Raw genomic sequence first — 21,377 nt, forward strand, 5'->3', positions numbered from 1 at the left:
ATTCAGCTAATTCTGAAAATTTCCTTCCTGCCTGCTCCATGCCTCTCTTTCTCCGTAGGCTTTCATCTCAGTTTTGCTTGTGGTGGTGGGCTTATGGAACATCTTGGCAACTGGGGCTGGGAGGCGACATCTGTGCCTAAGTGAGTATACTGCTGGTTTTGGGTGCAGCATCTTTCCATCCTGGCTCCCACAAGATGTCTGAGTTCCCTTGGGGTCCCTGGCATGGACCAGACCACTGTCTTTCTGTGGGTCCTCTTGTCCCAACTGTGAGATACTCTCCTGTCCCTCAGTTTTCTCCCATCTGGCTTGCACAGCCGTCTCTGGGGTGTGGAAAATGTTGGCTGTCTCCCACACTCCCTGTAATCCCCAGATGCTTTCTGGATCTGACTAGGTCCCTCTACTCCTGAAGATGGCTTAAGCAGCCACCGAGCCATGGGTACCAGGATACTCCATGTGCCTGATAAAAAGTGGCACAGTTCCTCTCCACTTTCAGATCCCAAACTGGTCTGAAATCTGAGGGTCTTACTGTCTACCTCCATCTTTCTGGATATAAACCTAGAGAGGAGGCAGCATCTCAGACACCTCAGCAATCTCTACCAGCATCTAAATGACTTGCTTAACCAGCAGGTCACCCCACTCCCTCTCTCCCCTCCCCGCTCCCTGCATCCCATAAAACTGCCTTTCCTTTTAATTTTTGACTAGTTAATATATGCATATGGAACAAATAATTCAAATAGTACAAAAGAGTACTCAAATTTTTATATAATTTATTTAATCTTCCTGCCTTAGGACAATATCAACTGAATCTCCACAAGTGATGATGAAATCAGCGTGCTTCTACTTTACTCCACCTCTTTTCTCTCCTTTCCTCAGTTTTGATAGGTCATTACTAGTATTACTTCTAATGCTTAATTTCTCCATGAGGATGAATGAATGTGTTTATATGAAACAAATCTTCTTTGTGCAAGACAGTTGAGCCCTTGGCAGGTTGCTCATTATGTTTGATCCCAGCACACTAACTGATGTCAGTGCTGCTCAAGCTCAGAGTACCACCAAGGACGCAGACCCTACTCTGGCTGCAAACTGCTATCTAGTGAGTACCAGACAATTTTAATTCATTTACATCTCTATTATTTGGACTATCTACTTTAAACATCTTTTCATTTCCTTTTTATATAAAATGAACAAATCAGGATACTTAAATTCTTACTTTCACTAGTTTTATAGTTTTTACGTCATAATGGTTTATAACATTTATGTTTTGTTTTGTAAACATAATCCTAATAGTTGAAATAGAGTACTCTCACTCCAGGGACTACAAGGTGATGCTCCCAAGGCTATCAGTGCCCATCACTGTAGAGATTGCAAAGAAACAATAACCTTCTCTGTACCCCCACCCCACGACATATGCCAGCCTCAGGTTCCCCATCTGGTTTCAGGTTTTAATTGGCATTCAAACATAAAAATTAAGAAAAATTTCCTAAATTAAAAAATCAAATTTGTAGATTAAAAGGCCATACTATATTCTGAAGAAATGGATATAGGGTTTTTTGGGTTTGTTTTTTTTTTTTTTGCCTTTTAAGTATTTCACTAAAATGTAAATTCCATGAGGTATAAGGACAGGGATTTTTGTCCTTTTTATTTACTGCTATGTCCCCAGTGTTTAAAATAATGTCTGGCACCTGGGAGCCCCCTGTAAACATTCAATGAGTTAATTGCTAAAGGAATAGACCAACTAATACAAACATATCCTATTAATGTTATTATATTTCAAAGATAAAGTTTCCTTTGGTTACCCAGCAAAAAGGTCATCCTATCCTCCCAGTCCCCAAAATCAGGCTGGCTACAAACTTCAGCACAGCAACATTCAAAGTGAGAAGACAATCTTGTACCACCTATGACACCATCAAGGCTAGCAATCTGGGGGAGGATCAGCGGGTGTCACCTCCATGCCTGGACTGGCTTGGCTGAGGAGGAAGAAAACACAAGGATTCAGAGAGGGACTTGAGATACATTTCCCAGGTTCATATTCCAGCTCTGGCACCTGCTGACTGTAATCTTAGGAAAGTTACCTAGTTACCTCAGTTTCCTCATCTATAAAATGAAGATAAAAATTGTACCTCCTCCTAGAGTTAGATGAGAATTAAATGAGTTAATGCTTGTAACTTGGCAAACAAGGAGATGGGATTCATTTTTTTTATTCATCAGATATGTATTGTGGCAGATGGAGAAGGAGGTGAACTGATAAATAAGACAACTTGGTTCTTGGGCTGGTTGACCCAAGAAAGTGGTCCTTGTAGATGCATTTTGAAACAGTACAGTGAGAGCACTGAGTAAGTGATGGGGTGAGTGGGGCCTTCATGGAGACGGGCCCTCAAGCCTTGCCACGAATCTGGGCTGCCAGACATGTAAGCGTCAACAGGTAGGAGATGAACAGAAGACGTGACTACTCAGTAGAGACTTTAAATATTTTCCCCTCTGCCCACCCCTCCCCATTTTGAGAACACTGACCCATCTCACATCCTGGCCCTACCCTGCTGCTGGCCACAGAGAGAGTATGTTGATGGTGGTTGCTGGATCTATGTGCATGTAGACACTGGGATAAAGGCAGCCATCTGGGCAGAAGTTAGAGCACATATGTGGAGAGATAGCAATACAAGAAACAAGGAGGAAGAGAGGGAGGAAGCAGGGAGAGAGAGAGAGAGAGAGACAGACAGACAGACACACACACACACACACACACACACACACACACACAGATTGAACCCTGTAGGTCATATTCTAGTTCATCTTGGACCTGATTCACTTCTTTCCCATGAGTTCTGCAAGAAACTCTTGGTTCTTTAAAAACAGTCTTATTCTACCTAGGCTGGCTCAAATGGCTTCTGTTTCTTGCAACCAGATGATGTAGTGAGTTGATTTATCTAAGTCTCAATTTCTGAGCCTGCCAAGTGATGTTATTAAACTAAATGCTGCCTAATATTTTTCTTAGCTTCATTATTCTTATTTTTCTTATTTGTTATCATGCTTAGCATAGCACCTTGCATACCATTGATGTCTAATAAATATCTATCAATACAGTTTTGAAAGCGTATTGCTTTCCCAAAATATTGCTTTGGGAAGGTGGGGTGTATGTGGGAGGAGAGTTCCCCAGAGGCATCTCTCTCACAAGCTCATAAACAATCCAGAGGTCTCCAGACTGGTGTCGACCAATAGCCCAGTCATGTCAGCCATGGACACTTCATCCTGTTCTTTTTTTTTTTTCTTTGCATTAAAGGTTTTCATTTTTTGTGTTTCTTTTTTTCCAGCTTTATTGAGATATAATTGACATATAACATTTTGTAGGTTTAAGGGTGATGATTTGATGTACATATATATTATAAAAGAATTACGCCAATAAGGTTAGTTAACAAATCTATCACCTCATATAGTTACTATTTTTAAAATCCTGTTAAGTTCTTTAACAGTTAGCTACTGCTATATAACAAACTATCCCAAATTTAGTGGCTTAAAATAACAACCATCTATTTATCTTATGCTTTTATTGGTTGGCTATTTGGGCTAGACTCAGCTGCGCTCCCTCATGCATCAGTGGTCAACTCTAGGTTGGGTAGGGGACTTTACTGATCTTGTTTGGACTCTCCCACATGTCTGGGGCCTTGGATGGAACATCTGGACTGCCTTGGCTCTGGGCCATCCTCCAGCCGGCTAGCGCAGGCTTATTCACATGGCAGAGCAATGTTCCAATAGAAAGAGTAGAAGAATGCAAGGCTTCTTGAGGCCCAGGTTCTGAAAAGGCATGGTATGACTTCTGCCGCATTCTACTGTACTGGCCAAAGCAAGCAGCAATGTCAACCCAGATTCAAGGTGGGGAAGTAGACTCCACCTCTTTGTGAGAGGAACTGCAAAGTGTATGCAGGGAAGGGGATAATTGTAACCATTCTGGCAATTCATCTACCACTTTCTGGGTAATGTTGTCAACATACCAGGCCCTTGAAGTAGAGAAGCTGAGTGTTGGAGTGTTGGTCCCTTAAATGTTACTTAGCAGCAGGGTCACCAAGCATGGCTGCTTAGGCGCCAGAATATCCCTGAATATCATGAAACAGTCTTTTCCTCTAAGTTATAACCTAGAGCCTCTTCTATCTTCTCAACCCCTCCCCTCACTATGTGTCCAGGGACTCAGGTTGGAGGCAGAGCTGAGAGACAATCTCTCATCTCCCTTCTTTCAACTAAAGCTTTGTTACTGGGCCGAACTTGGTTTCTTCTTTCTCTAGAATGAAAATTATCTCCAAGGGGGGCCCTTTTTCACCTCTCCAACAAATATATTTCCAGCTAGACCACTATGCTAGTGTGCCAGACACGTCCAGGTGTATTCAGGTCCCAGGGACAGACCTCACCTAGGCTTCCTTATTTCTCTATTAACTCATTGGATCTTCCTTTGCAGGTTCTCACCTCCTACATAGCAGAGGGACAAAGTGGAGTATGATGCAATAATTTAAAGGTCCAGCTGGTCTCGTTAGGTTAAAAACTCTCTCAAGTTCTTCCTCCCTTCCCAGTTCTCTCCAAGATAGATCTTTGGGGGAGATTCTGTCTTACCTTCTCTTGCAGTGGCATTTGAGACTGGTGCCTCAGTTCTCTTGGCTCCCCTGAATAGGGCTTGCTTTGTACCATACCTTTGAAAGCAGCATGCTGAGGGGTGGTGGCCCCATTCATGAGTGTTTGGCTGGCATACTCTGCTGATGCCTGCAGCCTGTGTACCTCATGGTTTGGGTGATCCATGCTCCTTTGGAGCTCTGTAGTGTTCCCTGTCCTCCCTAACCTTAACTCAGCCCTCACCAATTGCTCCCTCTGAGTCCCCATCATGTTGTCCTCCCAGCCTCCAGGGTCAACTTGCCCTCTTCATGCTGGGTCTTAGAGCAGATGATTTGTGTGTCCTGTGTCGCCTCCCCTCAGCCCAATTCTCACCCTGGCTTAGCTGTGGTGGGCAGCTCCATGCACAGTAACTCGTCCCACCTCAAGTGCCAATGGCAGTGGCTCCAGCTTTTCTGCCTCAGATGTTTCCTCGAAGCCAAAGATATCCACACAACCAGGAAGTAAGAAGAGGTAAACTCTCCTGGGAATAATCCTCAACTAGTGGGGAATGAGAGTCAGCTGATAAATCCCCAGCTCCCTGACATTCAGAGCGAACAATTCTGAGGGGCATTTTACACAGGTGCTTAGAGGGTCCCCAGAGGAATGGAGTGCCAGTTGTATATCCTTTATTAGCTTCTCCTCCTTCCCTGTCTTCTCTTGCTTCCTGGGATCAACTCCTAAGTAAACGACCTGCACCCAAGTTCTTGTCTCATGTTCTGCTTTTGAGGGAGCTCAAACTAAGGCCCTATAGAAGGGCTTCGGCTCACAATTTAGCTTTCTTCTGAGGCCTCTGGTCCTTGGGAGCAGGGGGGAACTCTGCATCGGGTCTAGGCCATGCAGGAACTGTGGGTGACCCCAGAAAAAAACCCAGGCCCTCCCTTTATGTAACATAAGCGATCCACTAAGTTGACCTTAATGAGGTTGCCCTCCACCCCCAGGTGAGTGTCTGAGAACTGGGGAGAAAGAGATAGGCAGCCAGTGTGGCAATCTCCTCTATTTTATCCCCAGAACTCCCTTCAGCCCATCAACATATCTTCTCACTCTGGTCGAAGTCACAAATGAAGAAGGTGCATTTCCTACTATGTCCCCCACTTCTTCCTCCCTTCTCCCAGAATCCCCTGGGTACTTAAGGGTAGGCTTTGGGCCTCCCCACTTCTCTGCATCTCCTGCTTCTTCCCAGGCATAAAGTAGAACTCTGATCTAGGTAGGCAAAGTCTGCCTCTTGAGATGTTATAGGGGGACATAAAAGAATGTGGAAAATCATTTTCTCTGACCATGCTTGATATTTCTGTCACTGTTTTGCTAAAGAGAAAAGGGAAGTTGGCTTTTTTTTTTCTTTGGCTGCACCACCTGGCATGTGGGATCTTTGTTCCCCGACGGGCACCCCCTGGACTAGAAGCACAGACTCTTAACCACTGGACCACCAGGGAACTTTGGGAAGTTGGCTTTGAGACTCAAGTTCATCAGTGACCTCTTTGCTCTTAAACTTGTGCTGTCCCAATATGGTGGCTACTAGCCACATGTCGCTCTTATGCACTTGAAATGTGATTAGTGGAACTGAGTATTAAGTTTATGTAAACTTAATTAATTAAAACTTAAATTTAAAAACTGATAATTCAGTTATTGGGAAACTTTTAAGCATGTTGGAACAACTTGGGTATGTGAATATACTTTTTCAAGTGAAGATTTTATAAAACCTAAATACAGATCAAGTATTTTTAAATTTTTGAAATTTTATTTCAAAATTTAACATCCATATTGAGATGTTTTGAAGTGTAAATACACACCTGATTTTAGCCTTGGTACAAAAATAGAATATAAAATACTTCATGAATATTTTTTTATATTGTCTACACATTGAAATGGTAATATTTTGGTTATGTTGGGTTAAATAAAATATATTATTAAAATTAATTTCACTTTTTAAAATTATTTTTAATGTGGCTAGAAAGTTTTAAATTGCAACTGTGGCATGCATTGTATTTCTACTAGAGGATGGCTCTAGAAATACTTTCCTGCTGCTTCTTTGGGGCCATGTGCCTCCTGGTTTAGTCCATGGGGGTGGAAGTCTACAAGAAAACATGGTTTAAGGAGGCTTTAATATAGCAGTTTAATATTTGCAATATATTACCCCTGTTACAGAAGTATTGGCCCTACACTGGCTTGAAGGATAAAGGCATATTCCTTTCTCTCTTGTGCTTTCTGTATGGGGAAATTGATGAAAAGAAAGATGTTTTCTGGTGTCTTGAACTAATCAATCAATTTATTCACCAAGATGGAGACTCTAAGTGGAGAGGAATGGATTTTGTTTTAAACAGGTCAGGACTCCTGGCAGCCTCATTTGGACGATGGATGGTCACCTGACCTAAACTGGGCCAATGAGTTGCTGTCCTGGGAAACTGGAGTAGAGACTAAGGGATTCTAGTTCCACCTGGCTGCCTTCTTCAACAGGGAGCTCTAAGCCCCAGTGATGGAAGTGATGGCCACCCTTTGCCATGTGTCTGGGGTGCAGCGAACGCCAGTCTATGGTGAAAGAGAAAAGTTGGCTTCTCAAGAAGACTTTCTGGGTTACTGGAAGCCCTTCAAGTTCTAGGTTTGCTTCTTACCAAGCTCTCCCTGCAGTTCTGACTCTGAGGTTGTAGGGAAATCCCCATGTCCTCATAATACGTTCCCCTGAGTGTGCTCTTATTACCTGCAAAGCAAAGAAGCTTACTAATACAGAGTAGTAACTCCAAAATTTGGGGTGGGGGAGGGGGAATTAATTATTGACCTTTCTGTTTATAGCTCCAGAAAGAACCAGAAGATAATTTTTTTTTTTTTTTCTGTAGTTGATCAGTGGTCTCCTTGTTCTGGGGTAGCTGACACAGTTTTCACCACCAAACTTCAGCTGCATTTTGGGTTCAAAAAACTTCTGTGGCCAGTCTGGGAAGCAGGTCACCATTTACAACATTGTTTCTAAGGGAAACACATTCCACGATCCAAACAATGAATTTGTAAAGAATGTTTCACTTCCAGGAGGGATGAGCTGACCCAGCTGTACCCTGAGGGTTGTCTACCCATTAATCCTTAGTCCCCCTTCCACGCTGAAAGGCATGGGGACCGACCCTGCAGGGTTGGAGTATGTATGTTGGGGGACAGTTGTGATAAGAGCGAGGGAACAAATAGGGCGCCCCAAATCTGGGGTGCTCTAGGGCTCCGTGTATACTGAGAGGCCCTGGAGGTCCAGGGATGGCTAAGAGGGGGAGGTGAGAGGAGGACAAAGAAACTTGGCCTCCTTCACATTTCTGTCACGTCTGCCAGCCCGCGAAGTCCAAGGGGCCTTGCTCAGCTCAAACCCTTTTTGGAATAAGCAGGTGTTAGAAAAAAATCCCATATCAAAAAATCCCGTATCCTCTGCCTGGGGAATCCAGGGCGCTCGACGTGGGCTCCGCGGGGCAGCGTGACTGTTCTCTGGGAGTGGCTGTCACCGCCCGGAGCAAACCAAGGGGCTCGGGCCAAGACTATATCCCTTTTGGAGAAGGCCGCGGAGAATGGGGTGAGTGAGCCAGCTCATCCTCCCCACCCCCTCACTTCTACCCCTCCACCCCAGGCCGGAAGAGGCGCTGGCAGCCTGAGCCCGGACTCGCAGGGGATAAGCAGCTACAGCTTTGTCTGGGAGGGAGGGGAGAAGCCCCGCCCCCCCGGGGGGGAGGGAGGGCGGGAGAGGAGGGGGAAGAAGAAAGGCCAGGGAAGAGGGGTGGAGGGAGAGATGGTGAGCTAAAGAAAGAGGGGGAGGGAGGGCGGTCAGATCCGATTGGGGTAGATAAAGGCAGAGGGGCGGGAGAGAGGGCGAGGAGGGGCGGAGGGGGACTGGGCGCCCGACCCCCAATCGCGCGGCTGCCTCAAGCTCAGCAGGGCTGTAAGGGAGCCGAGCCCGCCGACCGCTGACCGAGACGCTGGCTGGAGCCGTCCCCGGCCGCAACACCCCCACTTTCCAACTCCAAGGTCCCCGCAGCGCGCGAGAGGTGCAGCCGGCTCCGGACGCAGGCAAGGCGCGGGCCGCGGGCCGCGGGGAGCGAGGCTCCGGGCCCGATTTGCGGGGCGCAAGGTGTGGTGCACTGGGCGGTCCTCTCTCCCCTTGCCGAAAGTTTTCCTGCAGTGTCCCTTGCCCCGTCCAAGTCAGCCCCTCAGTCCTCGTCTGCTCCTGTTCTCCTCCCTTCTTCCCCAGACACTGGGGGTTCCCGGGCGTGTGGACTCCGCAGGGGCCGCGTAGGTGAGGAACCCCAGCCTGCCCGCCTTCCGCGGGAGAAAGTTGTGGCTCTAGGCTTGTCCTCCCCCTCCGATTCCTGGGGCGTCCTTCCTTCTCTCCACGCCGAGGGCGGCTGCAGGAAGGCGCCCCCACCCTATCCCCGGGGTCCCCGGGATGCCCTGGCTAGAAGGTGCCGGGCGGGCAGGTGCAGGGATGGCAGGCCCCGACCCTTATCGGGGGGTGTCCTGGGGGGTGTCCGATCCTAATCTGGTCCTGTTCTTCCCGGCTCAACCGACGATTCCCTGGAGGCGGGTTCCAACCTCCGGCGCCCGAGCCTCCCTTGGCCTTCAGAAGGGCGCCGGATGCGCGGGGGCCCTGGGTCCTCGTTGTACTTCCCCTTTGCCGGCTCGCGGCCCGTCTCCGGAGCTGATACCGGAGGTCGCTGGTTCTCGGCTTTGCATCCTCTCTCGCCAGAGAGGCAAGTGCCTTGGGCCGACCTCGGCCACTTCTGCATTTCGAGTGCCTGCACTGCACTCAGTTCCTAAGCTGGGAGATCCCTGGGGACAGCAGAGAGGCACGGTGGCCTGACAGGGAGATATAGGGTTCCATCTTACCCTGGGGCGCTCCGTGGGTCCTGGGTTGTCCACCGCACCTCTGCGCCTCAGTGACAGGAGGAGCTGAGCGCCAGGCTTCTGAACGCTGCGATGCACTTTATTTCTAGGTGTGTGGAATCTGGATCCCTAAAACTTGTTCTCCCAGAGAACAGAGGCCATGTCTAGAACTGGCCAAATTTATAGTAAGTACTTTACATGTGATGAATGAATGTATGAACCAATGAGCTGACAAATAACAATTCCTGCCACAGTTGATCTTGGTACAATGGGAGGAAAGAATTAGAAACAATGATTCTTTTAAACAGCTGTGAGACAGAGCCAGGGGCCTTCTTTCCCAAGCATCTGGTTGAGGAATCTGGGGTTGGATTTATTCTATTCACCAATCCACATTTCCTTACTGGGAAATTTTTCTGCAGGTGGTCTGAAGAATTAAAGAAACTTCTCAGTGGCTATATTGGGTAGTTTGAGGAGTTTTGTTTTGTTTTGCTTTTTTGTTTTCAAACTTGTGTCCAAATGCAGTGTCTCAGAGAATGTGGAGTCTGCCTGTGAGGTGCCCATTTGGGATCAGAGACCCTGGAGTATGGCCATGAGTGTGGGCCCCAGCTGTGCTTTCTCCTCTGAACAGGTCAGCCTGATGCCTGGGAGCTGCTGCAGTCGGGTGGGCCTCAGGGGGACAGAAGAGGACCTCAAATGATGCCTGTGCTCGGAAAGGGACAGTAGCTTTGGAAAGAGGGTAGTTCTTGCCTTGGGACAAGGAGGTGGAGATAGAGCATGCAACCTGCCCAGGCACCTGGGAGTCTGGGCTGGTTCGATTCAGGATTCCCTGTGCTGAGAAGGCTGGAAGGTGAATCCTGCTCCTCCTTCAGGAGAAGGGAGAGCAGAGGTGGAGTGCAGGGGGGATAGGATAATCTTTGGAGTGCAACCTAGGCATATCCTATGTTCCTCTGTCCTAGTTTTTTATGCTGGTGAAATCTGGTTAGAATGATGAGGGATACTTTTGGGGAGCTTGGCTGAGAGAAGGCCAGGGGATCTGGGGCCCCTAGTCATACCCTCTTCCAGGGGAAGGTAGAAGATGTGCCCTTTGCACCTGGCTGAGTGGGCCAGGGCCTGTGCAGTATTCTGTCCCTGCTGTACCTCTGGCTGGCAGCACCCCCGCCTTCCTGAGGGTGGTCTCACTCTGCCCCAGAGTCCACTTCTCTGCATCTCTGCATGGCTTCTGTTCTGGGTTCAGGCCCTCTCTCCAGTTTGTGTTATCCTAGGAGTTGGTCCAGGATGGTTGACAACCCTACACCTCGTTTTCAGCCCCTCAGTTCTCCTCGTCACTCTTGGATGCACTGGCCTACCTGGGACCACTCAGTTACCGAGTTTTGCTTTGATTTCTTGGTCTGTTTCCTGGAGCCAAGCTTTTTGTCTGCCTTCTGTGCATGAGCGCCTTAGGAGTGGCCAACAGAGTTTGGCTGGAGAGGTGTCCAGGACCAAGTATTCTGGCACCTATGCTAGAGTGCCAAGAGCTGGACTGCGGGCCTTGCCAGAAGGGGGTCCTGTCACCAAAGTACAAAAGGACCTTGGCCTAATTATGTCCTTCAGTCTTCTCTAGGATACTTTTGGCAGGAAGTGTCCTCACTGGGAGGTGAGGTGTGGAGGGGGGACCAGATTGTCAGAGAATCCCTTGGAGAACTTGAGAGACTGGATGATCCCAAGAGCAGTCTCAGGATTTGTCCACATTCATTTTCCTCTGCCCAGAGTGAGAAACTGGGCAGGTCTCAGTAGTGTTCTTAGAATGGAAGAAGACGTACAGTCTCTGTCTTCAAGCTATAGTTGCGGAGAGCTGCTACAGCTGGGTTTGTAAAACTAGGGCAGTGGTCTCCTTCTACACTTCCCCGCCCCTCCCACCACTCTTCACAATTTGGTCGTTATTTATCCCAATGACACACTGTGCTATTTAAACACGTCCCTGCCTCTCCAGAAGAATTGTAAATAAATCTTTGAGGCTGCATAAGCTACCACAGGCCCATGACTGAAGGCTTCATTTATTTGGCTATTTGTGGATTCCCATGGAGGATGTGGTGGGGGAGGGGATGGGGCAGGAGGCAGTGGGGGAGCAGGGCACAGTAAACAGGAACATCTTCCAGACTCCATTGGCTAGGTGGCCAGAGGGTCATTTTTTAATCATCCCTTGGATGGTAGACTCTGGAGCCTATAATCAGAGGTTGATGCAGCTGCTCGGGGATGACAGCTTGAGGCTGTAGAATTGCCCAAGGCAGCTGTGACTGAACTAAAGAAGGCAACCTCTCACTGAAGAAGCGGGCAGGGAAGGGCATTTGGTTAATTCCCGTGAGATGAGCAAAGTGACTTAGAATGGCTTTTTCTATTCCTTATATTGATAAAAATTAGCAAAAAGATACCTTATATTTCCTTGGACATGTTAATCCGAAGTGATTTGGCAAATAGGTTTACTTTTACCAGCATAACACTTTATCCATAGTGTTAGTTTGATTAACTGCTCCTTTCTATAGAGAAATGAAAGAACTGTTGGATTTGGAGTTTGAATGGCATTCAGAATTTCTAGCAGCATGATATTGGGCAATGTAATAGATGCTGTCAACATCCTTCCTGTGTTCCCTTGACCTCAACCAGTGAGTGATGGGAGAAAGTGTATAAATACTCCAACTCCCTCACCTCTCTGTTGGGGTAACTTTGAGGCATATTCCATGCTGTCTTTCAGAGTTGCCTTGTAGAACCATATCCCAGTTGCTAACAGTAATAACTGTCTCCCTTCATTGGCTGCCTTCCCTTCCCTCTTTCACTTTCCCACTCCCTTTCAGCTTGCACTCTAATCCTTGTCTTTTTTTTTTAAAATACTTTTCTCTTATGTTTTTTAAATAAATTTATTTATTATTTTATATTTATTTTTGGCTGCATTGGGTCTTCATTGCTGCATGCATGCTTTCTCTAGTTGTGGTGAGCGGGGATGACTCTTCGTTGTGGTGTACGGGCTTCTCATTGCAGTGGCTTCTCTGGTTGCAGAGCACGGGCTCTAGGCACACGGGCTTCAGTAGCTGTGGCACACAGGCTCAGTATAGTGTTCTGGCTCACGGGCTCTAGAGCGCAGGCTCAGTAGTTGTGGCACACAGGCTTAGTTGCTCTGCGGCATGTGGGATCTTCCCAGACCAGGGATTGAACCTGTGTCCCCTGCATTGGCAGGCAGATTCTTAACCACTGTGCCACCAGGGAAGTCCTCAAATCCTTGTCTTATGGTCAACTTCTGGGGGAAACCAACCTAAGGCTTTAGTCTGTAGTTAAAAAGTCATTTTATGTCTTTGAGTCTCCATAGAGAATAGACCTTGTCAAGGGGGAGGATTGGACTGGGAGTTTGGGACTAGCAGATGCAAACTATTGTACATAGAATGGATAAACAAGGTCCTATTGTACAGCACAGGGAACTATATTCCATATTCTGTAATATACCATAATGGAAAAAAAAAGATAAACCCTGGTTCTGATAAAGTAGAACACTCCTACCACCCAGCAGGACCTACTCAGGGCTGAAAAGCTTGGGGCCACATTTCCAGCTACTTCCAATGTCACTGCGTCCAGGAATTGTTCCCTGACTATGCCCCATGGGAGTACAGCCCCATCTTTTGCCTTCTCATCTCACATTTTGCCCATCCCTTTCCTTCTTGTTTCATTGTTCTCTATCTCTCACCTTGTGAAATTTGAGAGCAGAGTCCTTGACTGACTCACCTTGGTAGCATCCTGCAAAGTGCCTTTTATATCTTGGATTCCTCTTAAATATTGTTGACTGAATAAAAAATGAGAAGAAAAAAAAATAAAGTCTCTGAGTCTCAGTTTCCTCAGCTGTATGATGGAAATGATAACTATCTCACTGTGATACGTGCTCAGACAGGGGCCTGGCACACAGCAAGCATTCAGGCAAACATTTGCTGGCTCTTTGAGTAGTACCGACGGGGCTATGATGGATTTGGGAATGGGTGTTTTGGTGGACCATAGAGAATTATAATACTTTGGAGAGAGAGGCTTGAGAGCCAGTAGGAGCCAACTCTAGCACACACCTGGCCTTGACTGGGCTGGGATGTGATCAGTGATCTTAATTTCCGAGTTTGTACACAGGGTGAGGAGGATACGAATTGTACTAGGTGGGGGGCTTCCCTGGCGGTCCAGTGGTTAAGACTACAGGCTTCCGGTGCTTCCACTGCAGGGGGCGCGGGTTCGATTCCTGGTCAGGGAACTAAGATCCCACAAGCCGCGCTGTGCAGCCAATTGTACTAGGTGTCAATATTTACGGTATGTTCAACTGTGCCCTGAACTGGCTGAATCACTGTGTATGAGACACTTCTGAGGTTCAGTTAAAGATTATTGAAGTGAGTGCTCTGAGTCTTTGGGGGCCTTGGTTTCCCCATCTCCAAAGCCAGGGCTTAGATGATTCCACAGGTCCCTTCTGGCCCTTGGTCTCCTCAGGAAGAGTCTATTGCATTCTCCTTCTGTCAATACAAAACAACATTTAACAAAAGAAAACCTTTCATATGTCTACAATTAGGTTGCCCACCATGGGGCACCCAGCACTGGGCCATCCTAAAGTTTTAGTCTTTTCTGCTGGCACAAGGGATTTCAGTAGAATTATCCCAGTAAAATGTTTGCCTTCCTTGTGTACCAGTTTCACTTAATGATGTAGACATGATGTGTCCCCAGAGGAGGCCTGAGGAGTGGGTAAGGAGGATATGGAAAGGATATGCCCTACTTTCCTGAACCACTATGCAATGCTGTAGACACCCAAGTGGAAACCAAGAAAAGTCCATGTGGAAGAAGAGACTTCTGTATGACAGAATTCAGCATTCCTAGTTGGGTTTTACTCACAGTGCTCCATTGATAATCCTCCTGAGGGAGTCCCTGACTCAGCAATTCCACCCATAGGAATTCTTATCCTAAGGATATAATTGGACACATGAAGAAAAATATGTGCATCAGGGATGTCCCATGCAGCATTTTTTATAATAATAATAATAATAACAACAACGAAAACGGAGACTAAATGCCCCCAAATAGTAAAATTGTTAATCATGGTGTATTTATACGTTAAAATACCATGTGACTACAAAAAATTTAGGATACAGATGTGTATCTGTTAACATGGGAAAATAGGATACATTTCTAAAAAGTAGGTTACCAAACAGTGTGCTATTTTTGTAAGATATATCATATCATCCACTTATTTGCCTCTGGAATGATATATAGAAAAATGTTAATAGTGGTTGTCTCTGAGTGGTGGAATTTTGATCTTAACTTTTTAAAATATTTTCGATTTTTTATTATGGTAAAATATACACAATATAAAATTTACCTTTTTAACCATTTTTAAGTATACAGTTCAGTGTCTGTCTTAGTCTGTTTGAGCTATACTATATAACAAATCCCACAGATTGAATGACTTACAAACAACAGAAATTTATTTCTCACAGTTCTGGAGTCTGGGAGTCGTCAGGGTGTGAGCGTGGTCAGGTGAGGTTCCTATTCCAGAATGCAGACTTCTCATTATATCCTCACATGGCAGAAGGGGCTTGGAAGGGTCTCCTTTAATCCCATTCGTGGCTCCACCCTTATGACCTAATTACCTCCCAAAGGCCCCACCTCCTAATACCATCATAGGATTTCAACATATGAATTCGGGGAGGATACAAATATTCAGACCATAGCAGTGGCATTAAGTGCATTCACAGTGTTGTATGACCATCGCCGTTATTCATTTCCAGAACTTTTCCATCATCCCAAACAGAGACTGTACCCATTGAACATTAACTCCCCATTCCCTCACCGCACCCCAGCCCCTGGTAACCTCTATTATACTTACTGTCTTCATGAATTTCCCTATTCTAGGTTTCTTATAAAAGTGCAATTGCACAGTAGTTGTCCTTTTGTGGATCCTAATCTTTTTGCCTATCTATATTTTTAAAATTAAAAAAGTCTGTTTTACTTATGTAATAAAAAGGAAAGGAACAAGAAAGACCTGGGGGAGAATTGTGGTGCTTGGTCTCTGGTACTGTCATTTCAGGCTGGGCCACAAGGTCCTGGCCATCCTTGTTGCCTCCGCCGCCATTACCTGGGGTGGGGGTCAGCGTCTGACCTCCATCTCAGCCTGGCAGGACAAAGGTGGATGACCAGTGGGCCTCAGAACTAATCACATTTGGGGCTTGCTGGTTGCTGGCAAATCATCTTATCCCAGGGTTTTCTGTGTGTGGTGGTGGGATTGAAAGGGTGTGCTTGGGGTTCACTGTGCCTCAAACCTAACAGCTGTCATGCAGTGAGGTCCAAACCAGGTGGAAGTCATGTTGCTGAGACCATCTTTCTTAAAGATTGAGAAGGAGAGCCTCAGCCTTTCTATTTTAAGCATCCTTTGTGTATTTCTGACCCTGTGGCTCAACTCAACCTACTAAATACCCACCAATGGCAGCTGTGGGTATGGCTGCTGAATCCTTTGTCCACAGGCAGGGTCAGCCTGCCAGGATGCAGGGAGGACTTTAACTGGTGGAATCCATGAGATCCTAAGAACTCTGGGGAGATGGGTAGTGGCCTCAGATAGTCAGTGCCCTCTTCCTAAGGCTCCACATAGGCTCTTACGGTTGATTATACAGATATCTGGGGCAAGGATTGATCTCTTGTGCATGTGGTGGGTTGTGTATATGACAGGATAATTGGGAACATGGTGCAGAGGGGTGGGGGCAGGGGAGGTGGTATGTATGTGTGTTTCAGTCTGGCCTGAGGTGAGAGGAGGTCAGGAAGCTTTGGTACCCAGAAACTGGATACTAGGTTGTGTGGCTCTATTCAGGGGTCATGGGAGTGGGTCAAGCGGCTTTACTCTGGGATGTCTTGTTCTGTGGAAAATGTTGTTAAGTTTCTCATTAAGCAATCTCCCAGAAGAGCCTGCCCCAACCCTCCAGCGAGCTGGTGAAAGAATGTAGGTCTGGGAGGACAGATGTGCCTATTGTGTTCTCTGGAAATTTCTTCACCTGGCTCTGCCTGTTTTCTTTCTGCCCAGCAGAAGGCTGCTCTTTTAATCCCAGACAGTGGGGGAAGTATAAAGATTTTAAGGAAACAGTCTTTGAAGTCCATTTTGAAAAGTTTGGTTTTTCGTGGTGCTGATTTTTCTTTAGGGTTAGTCAGCTGGTTGCAGGACAGGCAGAGGAGGGTGTGAGTGTGGTTTTGTGGAAAACTTCCCCTCAGCCTCCTGGAAATGTTCTGGAAACCCCTGGATGAGCTGTTTCTCCTGGGTCTGAGATCTGCTATGTGAAGCTTTCCCCACACCTGTTGTAGGGCATTAATGAGGTTAAAAAAGGGTGGATGTGAGATGCCCCACAGTGGCTACCCCAGGGGAGGGCTCAGCACACACTGACCCTTCCTCCGCTCGCCTTCCTTACAGCTTTCAAGGGCGAGGAACCTGCCTGTCTCTGGCGGTGGAGGAGGCCAGCGCTTTGGGCTTTTGGGTTTCCAATCCTGGCCCTGGGTAGCAAGGAGAGGAAACCCTAAGATCTCTGCACACAAAGCTCATAGTCTCAGCCTATAACACCAAAAAAGGGAAGAACTGCTGGGGTTCCCTTAGGAAGGGGATGTGAGGTCAGAGATGAGTTTCAGAGAAGCACTTAGTAAACAGGAAGCATGGCCAGAAAGAAACCTGTGCTTGTAGGAAGTGGGGAACTGGAGACGGCCTCCTCACCTGCCAGGATAAGCCAGCAGTGCCTCGAGCTGACGGCGAGTGGGGGCTCAGAGCATGAAGAGTGACACAGAACTTGGGCCCTCCCTGTGGGACAGAGCTCCATTTAAACCTTGCAATTATTGGGCTGGAGGAAAGTTTAATTTGCCCTTCTGAAGGCAGGACTTTAAATACCCCATAAAATAGCCCTCGGTTTTGAGAAATGCAGGTGAAGGAATGCTTAGTCTTATGTGTCTTGTATGCCTCCACTAACTTCCCACTCTTTCCTCATGCCAAGTCAGTTACATGGAGTTTTGCACTTTGTTGAGTTTTATCCTGTGAGGGGTCATCTGGGCAGGGTCCCTCTGGCTGAAGATGACGGAGGCGCTGCTTCCCTTCCATCAGGGAGGCAGAGGTGGCCAGGACATTCCCTGGGGCCTGTAGATACTGGAGGGTTCGCTTTCTGGGTCTTTGGGTTCTCTGAGCTGGAGTCTAAGTTCTTTGCACACACACACACTCCCTCACACACCCATACCACACATTCATATGTGCACTTGCACGCTCTCTCACACCCATATGGACACATTTACACACACACTCTCCCTTACATATCTACATCTATACATTTACTCACATCCACACCTACACATCCACACACATACCGCTTCTTCTGTCTGGAGTTTTTGCTTCCTTAGTGACTTTTTTGGCCCCATTCCAACACCCTGCTCATCCCCTGTGAGGCCAAGGTTTCCTTCTAAATATCCGTCCTGAAGTCAAAAGCTTGTGGATGTTGACGGGACTTCCCTATAAACAAGTAGTTGCTCATCTGGGCCCGCGAAATGATCGTTTGGCGGGGGGTGACTGTTGTGACTCTCGGGGTCACTCGCCTGGCCACCTGCCCGCTGGCGTGAGAGTAGGAGGCAGGCCTTCCCGGCAGGCATCCCGAGACCATTCCCTCAGATCTTCCCCAGCCACACTTAGAGACTCACACCTGTGTGAGGAGGGCCTAAGCAAGAAGGGTCAAGGACCCAGATGTCAGTGGAAGGAGCTGGGGCTTTGTAGACCTTGCTGCTGGCAGGAGGGCGCCCAGCTTGGCCACCTGTCCTGCTGAATCTCAGGTCCTCATCTGGCAGGTGGACCAGACAGAGACTGCCTCCTGAGATAGAAGTGAGGTTGCCTGTCAGCAGGGGTCTTGTACCTGTTGTCAGTCAGGCACCCAGGTTTTTTCCAGAAGGAGGGGGGCAGGCTGTTTTTGGGGCCCATGAGTGTAGGGGGTAGCTTGTTCTTTAGACAGAGGGTGAGATGTGTCTAGGGATTCGTGGCTCTGTAACATTGCAAATACCTGGGTCCCTGGATGGGATCTCCATCCCAGGCTCCTGCAAGGTCTGCTTTCCCTTCAGCTTGTCTGCCAGGCCAGTCACTGACTCATCTGCCTTCCCCAGGGCTGTGGCCAGCAGCTGAAGCCAGCCTCCAGCTGCCTGTCCTACTCGGAGACTCTCATGTCCAGCCAGGGCACCACAGAAGGAGCACTGGCCTCATCATGTCAGCTCTGTGACCTGGGACAATTCACCTGACCTCCGGGACCTTCTGTTTCCTCATCTTTAAAGTGATAAAAATAAAGCCTTCCCTGTGGGTTCTTGTAAGGAACAGGAGAAGGCTTCTAGAGTCTTGTCACCAGCAGCACCAGCATCCCTTGGGAGCTTGCTAGGAATGCACATTCTCAGGCCCCACTCTAGAGGTACTGAATCAGAAATTGGGAGGAGGCGGACAGGAATCTGTATTCAATGAGCCCTCTGGGGGATTCTGATATACACTTCTCTAGAATATGGCCAGGTCAGGTGACTTTTAGCTGAAAACTCTTTCTTCCCATTCACCTCAAGAGAAGCTGTACTAAATAAGGCTTCTGCTTTGCATCAGACAGTCCTGGGTTTGAACTCTAGCTCTGCCTCTTCCTGGCTGTGTGTCTTTGGACAAGTTACTTCACTTCTTTGTGCCTCAGTTGCTTCATCTACAAAATGGGAATATTATTGTTTCTTTCTTCATGGGGTTGTTACGGGGATTAAATGAGTCGAAGCAGGTAATATCTAGCTTGTAGTAAGCTTGCATTTCTGGTAGTTGTCTATTATTCACACTTGTTGTTTTATTATTAACGTAGTAATACTGTTGTGATTGTTCTGTTCCCTATTTGTGAGGGAAACAGGAGACCAGGGCCTCCTTTGACTAGTCTTCTGTTAGTTCTCTTTGCTACCTGCCTCCACGTTAAGTGCCCTCCCTCCTCAGGCAGGACAAGCCAACCTCTTCCCAAATACCTTCGCCTCGCTTTTCCCTAACCTCTAATGTCCTTTTGGGGTGTGGAGGGGCAAAGCTTTGTATTCACATTCACAATAAAGCTGAGGAAGTAGAGTACATATACCCAGTACACTTGACCTTATCTCTCCCTTTGGTGCTGTTTGATGTTCTTTTCCTGAGCAGAGTGACTGAGAACCATGTGGGTGGTTCCCTGGGGGCCTGGACACGGGGTGGGAAAGGGATGGAGGAGGCACATGGGTTTGACCAGTAAGTGGGCCTTTTATTGAAGAAACCATGTAGATGGAAGGCAAAGTATGCCGTTTCCTTCCTAGGCAGCACGAATTTTGCCCATGTTTAGGACAGGCTCAGGTGGAATCTCTTGTAATCTCTAGATCTTGGCAGCGCCCCAGGTCGCAGCTCAAGTCTCCTTCCTTGTGTGGCGCAGTAGGGCTGGGGTTTCCTGTTTGCCATCAACACTTCTTCCTGCCCCCACACGAGGAGGCTGAAGTGCGGAGGGGCCAGCACTATCTCCTCTCCCACTGCTTGGTTACAAAGCAGGCCCTCAGGAGACCTGATGAGGCGGTCTTCGATGCTGCCTCGGATAGCATGAAGCCATGGATAGTATGAAGCACCGTGTCAGATAACTTTCTTCTCCAACCCTAGAGCTCCAGATCGTCCCCAGAGGGCAGGGCCGACCAGGCTTCAGAGAAGAGGTGGGGAGAGGCCCCAAAAGGGGAAGCTGCAGGCCCCCAGCTAGTGTTTCCTTTGCATCTGGGGCCTGCAGCTGGCTCCCTGGCTTCTGGGGTGTGGTGCCCTGGTTTGGTGATGGGGCCCCTTGCATCAGCTCTGTGCCTGTACACACTGATCCTTGGGGATGCTCTGCACTGTCCCCTCTCCCCTTTGAAATATTAGTAATGGGAAGGGGGGCACTAAAGACTCAACTCAGTTTGCTTTTAGAAAATTCTGTTCCTTCCATTCTTGAAAGTCTTTGTTGAGATGCATTTGGGGGTGTCCTCAGTTTACACAGCTCTATCCCCATCAGATTTCATAGCGGTTCTCAGCCCTGGTTGTACATTGTCATGACCTGGGGAGGTTTTAAAAATGCTTGTGGCTGGACCTCCTCCCGGAGGGTCTGATGAAATTGGTCTGAGTTGCAGCCCTGACATCAGGAATTTCAAATTAACCCCCTACCCCATTCCCCCTCCAAGAGAGTCTAATGAGCACCCAGAATTAGAACCTCTGAGATGTTGTGTGTCCTGAGTTCAGCTGTTACTCCTTCCCACTTTGGTTTCAGCTGAGGCTTGCCAAGTGCATGTCCTTCTCGCTGGTCAGGGGGTGGCTCTGTGGGGTTTGCCCCACTAGGAATGCTTCATGGAATAAGCCCTCCCCTTTCCCATCCTGTCTCTCTCTCCTAGTTATATTTTCTTAGAGACTGGGACTGCCTGGGTCCTATAAATTCACTGTTGCTCCGGCACCCCCCATCCTACCCTGGAGCTGAGGTGGGAGTGGGGTGGGTCCTGGCTCCTGTTATGCAATCAGAAAGACCCTTTAGGAAACAGAAAACAAACAAAACACCACAGGGGTTCTTCATCTCACTCTGGACTTTCCAGCCAGGGGTGGCCCCCCTTTCTGTTCTGTATTTGCCTGCTGGGGACTTTCCAGTTGATCAATAAGATGAGAGACACTTGGTCTCTAGGCTGGAACAGAAACTGTGTAGGGATTAGCTAGCCTCCTGGGGATGCTCTGCAACCAGATAACTTCAGTGTGTTCTCTGGGCTCCCTGACAGAAAGCGAGTGAGGGCACAGGAGTCTGGAGGAACCAAGAGCTAAGAACAGAGGAGCTTCTGCTCTCTTTGAACAGAGCTTTGATGCCTTTCCCACCTCCTCAAGCTTCCTGAGGACTTAATGCTTG

At 47.7% G+C, this 21,377-nt stretch overlaps 1 protein-coding gene and 1 long non-coding RNA gene across 6 annotated transcripts in view; one reads left to right on the forward strand and one right to left on the reverse strand.

The window, feature by feature from the left end:
* The first annotated feature begins 8,379 nt into the window (after positions 1-8,379).
* Positions 8,380-21,377, forward strand: part of RASSF2 (Ras association domain family member 2) — a 49,303-nt gene continuing 36,305 nt past the window's right edge. The window contains exons 1-2 of one of the 5 annotated variants that reach the window (XM_027118234.1): positions 8,380-8,719; positions 9,582-9,656. The gene's annotated coding sequence lies outside the window, so the exon portion shown is untranslated. The other 4 variants (XM_027118235.1, XM_027118232.1, XM_027118233.1 and 1 more) reach the window with 4 other exon arrangements.
* On the reverse strand, positions 13,047-14,938 carry LOC113626522 (uncharacterized). Its single transcript, XR_003435183.1, has 3 exons — positions 14,926-14,938; positions 14,350-14,417; positions 13,047-13,976 (listed from the first exon to the last, which is right to left on the reverse strand). It is a non-coding gene; the product is annotated as an uncharacterized LOC113626522 (long non-coding RNA).

The sequence above is a fragment of the Aethalodelphis obliquidens genome, unplaced genomic scaffold (assembly GCF_003676395.1).
Source record: "Aethalodelphis obliquidens isolate GAN/ISIS:26980383/991018 unplaced genomic scaffold, ASM367639v1 scaffold18, whole genome shotgun sequence".
NCBI lineage: Eukaryota > Metazoa > Chordata > Mammalia > Artiodactyla > Delphinidae > Aethalodelphis > Aethalodelphis obliquidens.